Raw genomic sequence first — 10,053 nt, forward strand, 5'->3', positions numbered from 1 at the left:
CATCTAAAAAAGAGAAGAGGGAGCACAAAGACTAGCACGGAGAGGTAGCCCACCTCACCCTGCCTGTCCCTTTATAGTGCACTTTGAATTATTTATAGCTTGATTCCAGATGCAGTAGTGCACTTTCAACCTTCCACCTGCCAGCTCTAGAGGACTATAAGACGTAAAGTATGTCCCGAAAAAAGTAGAGCAACGGCGTCTTTTGTAAGTCAAATATTAGTCTGATCACTAGAAGTTTTCAAAAGTATTCAGGGTAGGCAGTTGGGTCACTAGCATTACTTAATGCACTTAAACCTACACCTTTGCTGGTTTTCTTCTGGCATGTTTTCATTTTAGTACTCCCAATGGGATATTTCTGCTGGCATGTATTTAATGCAAATGTACTGTGAAACACGTGCATATGTGCATAGGCCTGTACTTCCAATAAACCTTTTTTACTACTTTTCTATGGTTTCCCTTGTTCATTAAGTAAAATCCATGTTAAAAACTGAATTACTTCATATCAATAATACATAAAACTTTAATATGATGTAATTTTTATATATACATGTACGTTTTATATTTAAAAATTACGTATTATATGTAAATATTATATATAATTTTACAGGTGCACAATCCTTAGTACATACCACAACCTGCCCTCATCTCAAGTATCTGATGAATTTAAAGTTGCAAAAGGTTGAACCAACTTAACTGTTAGAGCATGAACCTCTTTTTCAGGAGAGGAAAGACACAAGAAGTTGATAAGACAAGGACGTCAGGGCTGTTGGAATAGTTGGGAAAGAATTACTGCTCCAAATGTTTATGCATGTCTGTACATGTTCCTGCATGAGTCCTGAAATGTAATAATAAATAAATAAACAAACAAATGTCCATTTATTGTTTCACACCGACCATTAGAGACTAGCAAGCTTCTAAATGCAATGCCCTCAAATTCTAAAGTGAAAAAATAAACAACAGTGCTTCAAATACCACCGTAAAGAGCAACAGGATGAGTGTAGCCATTACAATACATGCTGTCAAGATTAAATGTTCTGAGAAATAAAAAACATGACCAGAGACAGAATTTAAAAGGTGCCATTGTATTCCTGATTTTTGTTTCTGTCCTAAACGTAAATCTTAACTGCGTCATTTATAGTTTGAAGTAGTAGCTCAACAGTTTAAAGGTTTAAATGTGTTGCTTTTCATGTAGACAGCATTCAAATGTTTAGGTAAACCTATTATTGCATATTGTACATAGGCTGATTTAGATCTGTAAGTGGTTTGAATGTAAAATTTCAGAAAGCTGCCTGTAACCACTTGCAGGAGAAATGGAGATTAGAAAAGCAGAATGTCATTACCACAGAATGTCATGATCTTACAATTCCTCCCACACTCGAGAGTGTGTGTGTGTGTGTGTGTGTGTGTGTGTGTGTGTGTGTGTGGAATACTAGAAGAGAAGTATGCTGTGTGACAGGTAAGCTTTCGAATTGTTTAGTCATAGTGGAAAAAGAAGCTATATGTATTTGATCCATTAAGAAATGTGGGAAAGTACCAAACTCCACAACACTTTCACCTCACCTAAGGTTGCTTCAGCTGCCTGCTTCAGGCAGCACCGCAGCATTTCACACAGAGTATCACAACATAATTACAAGTTAATCATTATTTGTTACCTTTTACTTTTACAGCCTTGGGGACTGTGTCTGTCACTTTATTTACTACATCACAGACTTTACTTCTGATATGTTATTATAAATACAACAGTTTATCCTAGCATGATGTGAGCTCTTATTTAAAAATGAAGAAAATAGCAGTCTTCTGTCCCAATCTCTCTCAGAAAGTCTATGGGTTTTAATGAACTTGGAGATCTCTATTTCACTTTGAGTCTACAATCGTTAAAATGATATTTATTATTTATCTGTCAAACCAAAAAGTCTATCATGTGTTATATAACAATAAAATGCGTAATTGCTTCTGTTCCTCTTTTGCTGAATAGTGTCCCTCTATCAACCCATGCTCCTTTAGCTATGTATGGAAATGCCAAACATTTCCTAATCTGTGGGGAAAAGATGTGCTAGTACTCTGTCAGAACCCATGACCTCGATCTGTAAGCAACAGAATAACATCTGTAACTGATGTGTGAGAGTGTTGTGGAAACTGTGATATGTGTATTTTAAGCAAGAGGGCTTGGAATGATCTTGTGCGATGATAGTATGGTAATTGCCTTAAAAAGCTGTGCACTCAGACCGGTAGCTTTTAAGAGATAATGAATTCATTGTGAAATATTCTGGAAGCATGCCACTCTTCAGAAGGGACAATGTTTATCCAGAATACTTATTATGACTTTAAACATTATTTACATACATTTGACTTCAGTACCAAGAAGAAAATGCACTTTATGATGAACTGTATATTGATTACTATTACTTATATTTATGTGATTAATTCATCCTATGAATGTAGAAAACAGGAAGATTTATGTGCAAATGTTTTGGACAATGTGTCATTCAAGTCAGTGGAATGAGACTGTGGTTTGGGTTCGAAGTGAATGCCACAGGAAGTTAGTAAACTTGTCAAAGCTAAAGAAAACTTGCCTGTATACAAAACAAACACCTTTTAGTAAGAGGTTTAACCTGCTTTAATGTCTATTGCTTTTTGCTTCCGTATTCAATCCCACAGTCACACAACTGGAAAAACAATAGTTTGCCTGGGTGATCGTTGAGCTACATTTAACAAGATTTGATATATTATGAATGATACATATACATGGATTTTGGATGGATTGCTCCTATAAGAGATAACAGCTTATTCATCTGAGAACTCCATAGGCTATTTGGTTAAAATCCCTTTGGTTAAAAATCCCTGCACGACTGGAAGTGGCTGAGTCATAATTGGAAGATATTATTTTCTGCGGATGGCTTGAAACACAACGATAAAAGCGTATAACAATTTTCCTGACGAATGAGCAAAACGGGTGCATTGCGAATTGGTTATTATGAGAAAGCTGTGTTTCTTCTAGTCTGCCTCTAAGTGTCACTGTCACAACATGGAATGCATGACCTCAGGAACATTTCCACTGTAAACCAGGGAGGTGGGTATGAAAAAGATCTCTGCCATCACACTGGAGGGACATATAAAAAAGGTATTACCTTTACACTGTAAACAATTTCCTAAATGTAAACAGTGTTTTAATGAACTTCTATGAATGTGGTTTTATCAATAGGAGTATGTTTGATTTCTATGAAATATCATATCTGTTTAATTTGTCATCTCCATGTCTGACAGAAATGTGTAATACTATATCATGGAAAACCTTTATTTTTTTTTTTGCCATTCCCTTGTACATTTACATCAGCTCTTGATTTTCCTGACAAGAAGCTTCCTGACAAGGAAGGTTGCTGGTTCAAGACCAACCACTGCCAAGCTGCCACTGTTGGGCCCCTGAGCAAGGCCCTTAACCATCAATTGCTCAACTTGTACTTAGTAATAAATGTAAGTCGCTTTGGATAAAAGTATCAACTAAATGCCTAAAATATAAATGTAAGAAGCTGGTATGGAGACACAAGCTACGGGCTTGACTATGCTTGTAAAATACATGTGTTTTGCTGCTGGCAGCATGTTGAAATAATATGACTCATGCACTGGACTTTGTTTGTTCAGTGAGACATTCACTGCTGATACCTGTCCAACACCCACTGGTATTGCTTTGGTGAAATCTGGTATTACTGTATACTTGCTGCAGGTAATGGGCATGTCTGCTACGAAGCTGCAGGCGTTTTCCACAGATGCCATGTATCACTGAGGCAGAAAGCAAAAAAAAAAAAAAGTACATAGTACATGGTACATAGACATGGTTATCTGACATTAAAGACAAAACAAAAGAGGGGCAAATAAACTTTCCGATCGCCTTGGGAGTGTCTTCTGAGACGGTGAGCAGTTTGTACTGCAGACATGCTTGTTAGCTCTATTTCTGGTGTAGAAATGTTGGCCCAAAGGTTCACATTAGCCCTGGGTAATGCACTGCACATAAGCAGCTTATTGTGTCCAGAGGTTAACGACCTCTGCCAGCTGCTGAGGTCATGCATTCTGGTCTCTTCTGTGGTCCTCCAAGTTCTTATTTAGAGCAATGCTTCCTTTATAGAGGACTGTGTTCCAGCACCCCACAGAAACTGTTGCTCTCTGGTTGTAAAAACATTGAAAATAGACTTCTCCAACCAGTTTGCTCAACGTTGGACGTGTGATGTCACTAAGCGTAACAGCATCGACCTTTGCTGTTGCAGTGCTTCTAGCTGTTCTACTGTGTTCTAAGTGTACTGTAACTCAGAGTTATAGAGCTACATGATGTTGCAAGAGTTGAACCTGGGCTCTTGGCCAGGCTCCAAGCCAGGTTTTTAAGTGGAAATTTGACATTTCACGGCTGTTGTTGCTGAGAAGCCGAGTCCTGTCATGCATCCTGGTGACTGGCACCTCTTTGAAGGAGAAGTGATGGATGAAATCGCTAACGGCAGGGTGTGGAACGCAGGCTTGCTTTCTCAGCACTGCTGAAGGCTTGGAGCATGACTATGCAGAAGTTACAGTCTGTAGTGAAAGGTGGCAGGGGGTGGTATTGGGGGCTGCCAGGGCAAGGGGTGAACCGCTGACCTGGCGCGGTGTGAGTCAGGTGGGCAGGGTTCTTGACGTGGCCCGTGTTTGAGCAGTGCCCAGTTTGTACTGCCTGTGCTTTGGCACTGGGCCCAGCTATGGGTGCCAATTTGTGTGGAACTGGCAGAGAGCTGCTCACCATAGATTACTGCATTACTAATGTTTCTATTTCAAATAAACATAGTCAATGCTAATCCAAATGTCATTACCTAATACAAAATTGATTTTGGTTCATGCCAATTATATATCTTACAGGTATGACTACAGCATACAACTAGGCCCATTTGGGAGAAGCTGTAATAATTTACTTCCTTTACATAATTAGTATATAGCATTGTTGCAACTATATACACAACCACAGTATTATTTAGTTAAGGGATTTTGTTTGAGGAAGCATAGATATAGGTGTGTATGGTCAAATGGAAATGATGTAACATTTTCTTTTCCTTTTTAAATGATTCGTTTATTTTCTGTTTTTCTTATTCTTTCTGCTTTGACTTGGCTCTGATCCTGGCTTTCACAACCTGGGCTTCATATGTTACAAAGTCAGGGGCGAAATGTCGGTCACTGGGGCAGCCTGTCAAAAGCCTTGATGTCCAAGGGGGGGAGGAAGGGATGGTAGACATAATGCAACTTGCACCGTCTGACTTCTCCAAGGACGTGTGTGAGGTGTCGGAAATAAATAAAACATGAATCAAACCAGTGGCTCTTTCGGCTAGGCTTCCCTTCAAGTGTTAATGCCTTGTTTAGAGAACACCCTGGTGCTGTTTATTGGCAAACGTCACTCTATCTCCTATGACTAGACTTATACCGATGCTCATGTTGTGCTCATTTGCTCTGATTGATGACTCTCAAGACAGCAACTCTGCTACAGGGAGACTTCACCATTTCCTTGTTCCTAAGCCATTTCCATGCAAATTCTCCAGGGGTATGAGATGGATAACCATTATTCACAAGGGATGAAAACCTGTGTGGCCCAAGCGTAGCAAAGCTGGGACTACCCAGTGTTGGTGTGCCAGCACCAGCTCCTCAGACAGCTCCTGACTTGCCTTTGGCAAATCTGGTCACTATTTCAACACTGGAAGTCTCTTATTACGCAAACGTAAAAAATCCCTGAGAACATTTTGTTCCTGTTCATTTTGCTTTCGTGCACCTGCTTTGCTCCTTTACGGATCAACACATGGCCATGGGGCTGAGACAGTGGTCTGTAAATTCCAGCCCTGTCGTAAACGTAAATACACATGCAATCATGAGCAAAGGTCACATGACACAGCTCAACAAATAAGATGACTCATGCCTCTCACTGCTTTTAAGATTTCAGAGTGGAAGGACACATGTCTTGCTGTCTCCACGTTTGCATGCACAGATTATTTTGATCAGTATCTTTATGTGAGGCCTTCCTGAGAAAGATGAGCCCTCAAATTTATCAGTACAATATCAGTTCAACATGTTTAACAGACGTTCTTACTACACCTACATGGACTAAGGACAGCCTCAAATAATTTCCATATTTGTTTAGTGATGTTGGAGTAGTAAACTTTATCTCTTGTATTGCTGTTTGAATTATCACTGTGAGTGGTAATCTCTTTTAGGATACTCGTCTATGTAAAACATCCTGTGATATGAATGGTCTTGTAACAACTGGAACTACACTTCTTACTCACTTTACTGGAAATGTTCATTTATAAGAACCAGCTTATAGGTGTACAATTAGAAACTGTAGCAAATGTGCTGTGTCAGCAATTCTTCATTAATGGTCAGTTTCTGGCCACATGGTCTGGACAATTTTTTGGTGTAGATAACTCTCAACTGGATATGACATGGACACACGTGCCAACTCTACCAACACAGCTGCACCTGATTTACCAGTTCAGCAGCTACAAATGTGACTCCCACTTTAGTGTTCTATACAATGCACCTGTGAAATAGTTCTTAGCCACATAATAAACTCCAGTGTTATTGTACGTTTTGAGTTCCTAAAGTGGGCGGTCGATGTTTATAAGGTGTGGCATTAGCTTATACTAGCAGAATAATTTTTTCAGAGCCCAGGAATGATCTAACTTAGCCCAAGGGCTTGTAGAGTTGTGTAGCTAGACTACTGCACTGCTTATAATGCTATCATATTCCCACAAAATTACCACTGTGCTTCATGATTATATAGGGCAGGTTAACCACAAATGCACAAATAAAAACATCGAGTTAGCAGGCGAGAGAGGCATGCTGAGACTGAACACCAGCGTGCATTAAAGGGTTCTTTTGTCCTGTCAAAGATGATTCAGAGAGGGAAAAGAACAGGTGACTGCAGTACCTTAATGGACCACTGGGTGGAGTAGGTCCACAGTCTTTCTTCTTCTTCTTCTTCTTCTTCTTCTTCTTCTTCTTCTTCTTCTTCTTCTTCTTCACCACCACCACCACCACCACCATAATCATTATCTTCATCTTCTTCATATCAACAAGACATATTCTGACCTAAAACAGTTAACACACAGACCAGGTTTGGTTTCTCCTCTTTCTTCAGTCCATAGAGGCATTTCAAGCTCTTACTGGGAGTCACAGTCTTAGCCCAGCAGGAGAGAGTCTTTGTGCTGTGAGAGCACAAACTCAAGGAAATCACATGAGCCGTCACACAATTTCCTCTGAGCAATATGGAAAATCAATATGTATCCCACAGCATGGGTGGATTTGAGAAGATATTGGGTACAATGCTACAAATCAATTCCTCTAATGAAAATATATATGAGGTTTTGGCATTAAGATGAATAAAGAACAGAGGTGGTGTTAAACCACTTAGTTGTAACTTCAAAGTGATGTATATAGAGAACATAAGATTTAGCAAACAAACAAACAAACAAACAAACAATAATCAACAACAATCAAACCCTTTTCCACACCCAGTACATAGTAAAGTACTTTACATTGCTATTAATGTCATCACACCTTTGGAATATCACTTTAATTGAGATTGGGTAAATGCCACCACTGTATTGATACAGTGATAATACAGTATCTGTATCTATTATTAATTCTATAATAATACAGACGCACTCTGCTCAGATAGCATACCGTTGTCCAACATCAGGTCAGTGGTGCTTGCACTGTGCTTTTATGATCCATTTAGATTGTACAACTGTAACTAAAGAATGTTGAGGTAGAAGCTCAAACAGGTCCAGAAAGGGAACATTTCAAGCACACTGAGCTAAGTGCAGTAGAGAGAAGCGGTCATCTGATATGTTTGGTGCGGATTCATTCCTCACTGAAATGGGCTAGTTTTTCACATTACATCCTGATGCATTTTCCATGGTAACTAAAATCAGTGCAGTTCAGAAGTCCAGTTTTGGAAATCTCCTAAAAGCTAAAATTCAAGTTCTTAATGCTGACATTATATCTATTAATATGTGACATCTACTGCAAGTACTTTTATTCTAAAATGAACAATTACATGAACTTTATTTTAGTGTACTCTTAAATACAAAACCTTATGTAGTTTAAGAAGAGCAGGTTTAGGGCAGACTCCGAGGGAAATTATTTGCTTTTTTACAGTGTTCAGTGTGAAAATGGAGGCTCCTTCCTATTTTCAGGCTATGGCAAAGCCATGGGACCAGCAGTCGTGACAAGTTCTGCCTGGACTGAATTTTACAGTGATGTCTTGATTGAATTGCACAGAGTTTAGGTGCAGTTGGTCTGTGGAACCAGGGGAGCTGGTTTGATTGCACACGTCTGCAAAAAAACAGGAGAGGTGAGGAAGAAAGGTGTGTGTGTGTCTGTGTGTGTTTGTGTGTGTGTCATTAGCACGTCTGTGGTGTGATTTAAACACATTGGTATGAGGAGACAAAGTCTATCAGCTAAATAAATATAACAAAAGTCATAGAATGATAAAACCATAGAACATGAACAATAATTGAGCAAGATTTGAGGATTAATAATTGATCCACAGTTTGCAGGCTGTGGAGCTTGGTAATAGCCAGAGTGGTCAGTGTTTCGGTTGGCCAAAAGAAACTGCGAATGTTCAACAACGTTCAACCAAACATTAAAACCACTGAAAAGGGAAGTGAATAACACTGACTATTGGTTCTTGAAGTTGATATTTTGGAAGCAGGAAAAATGGGCAAGCGTAAGAATCATTGCTGTAGATAAAGTACACCCCAATGGCATTTGCACTAGCCTCTTTCAATAGGATAATGCGCTATGCATCTCTGCAAAAAAATTGTTGACGAATGACTTGAGGAACATGACAAAAAGTTGAGGGTGTTGACTTGGCCTCCAAATTCCCCAGATCTTAATCCTATCAAACATCTGTGGGATGTATTGGAAAAACAAATCTGATCCACCCTGCAACGTACAGGGCTTAAAAGATCCGCAGCTAACATTTTGGGTACCAAATTACACCTTCAGAGGTTTCAACATGTCAGAGCTGTTTTGGTGGCAAAAGTGGGACCTATACAATACTAGGCAGGTGGTTCTCAGCATTCCTACTGAAAAAGGCTTGCCTTCGCAAAATGGGAGGGCTGTGTTGACGCTATTACCTAGAAACGTGCATACTCGTGTGTCCAGCAGCAGGTCAAAAAATACATGGCAAAGAATCCCAAAGCAAGTATATTGCACCTCTGAGTGGTTTAAAAGAACAATAGCTAGCCATGTTTGTGGATTTATTTGTGTGTGTGTGTGTGTGTGTGTGTGTGTGTGTGGGAGATGTTGGCGGGGAGGAGCAGATGCTGCTGTGCAGGTGAGGATGAAAGCAAACAATCATTCTGTACTCCTAGGAACCTGTGATTAGTCTCTTCAGTCATGCTTGGAGGAAAAGTGCTACTGTGATTAGTACCAAAGCTGTTTGCAGAACTGGCCCATACAGAGCATCACACAAGCACAGTTCCAGCAGCAGCCTCTGCCGTGTGCAGCCTCTGCTCAGTGTTTTTGTTTTACTTTTCATGTAGATGCACACACACACACACACACACGCACACACACACACACACACACACACACACACACACACACACACACACACACACACACACACACACACATACATACACACACACACACACACACACACGCACGCACACACACACACACACACACACACACACACACACACACACACACATACATACACACACACACACACACACACACACACACTCACACACACACATACATACACACACATACACACACACATACACACACACACACACACACACACACGCATACACACACACACACACACACACACACATACACACACACACACATACATACACACACACACACACACACATACATACACACACACACACATACACACACACACACACATACACACACACACATACATACACACACACACACACACACACACACATACATACACACACACACACACACATACATACACACACACACACATACACACACACACACACACATACACAC

General features: G+C 39.9%; 1 protein-coding gene across 2 annotated transcripts in view; it reads left to right on the forward strand.

The window, feature by feature from the left end:
- Positions 1-446, forward strand: part of LOC145659314 (uncharacterized) — a 5,558-nt gene extending 5,112 nt beyond the window's left edge. For both annotated transcript variants that reach the window (XM_081720979.1, XM_081720978.1), the window contains exon 6: positions 1-446. This exon is cut by the window's left edge. The gene's annotated coding sequence lies outside the window, so the exon portion shown is untranslated.
- The last annotated feature ends 9,607 nt before the right edge of the window (positions 447-10,053 follow it).

Source organism: Electrophorus electricus, chromosome 9 (assembly GCF_041902795.1).
Source record: "Electrophorus electricus isolate QZ-2024a chromosome 9, ASM4190279v1, whole genome shotgun sequence".
Classification (NCBI taxonomy): domain Eukaryota; kingdom Metazoa; phylum Chordata; class Actinopteri; order Gymnotiformes; family Gymnotidae; genus Electrophorus; species Electrophorus electricus.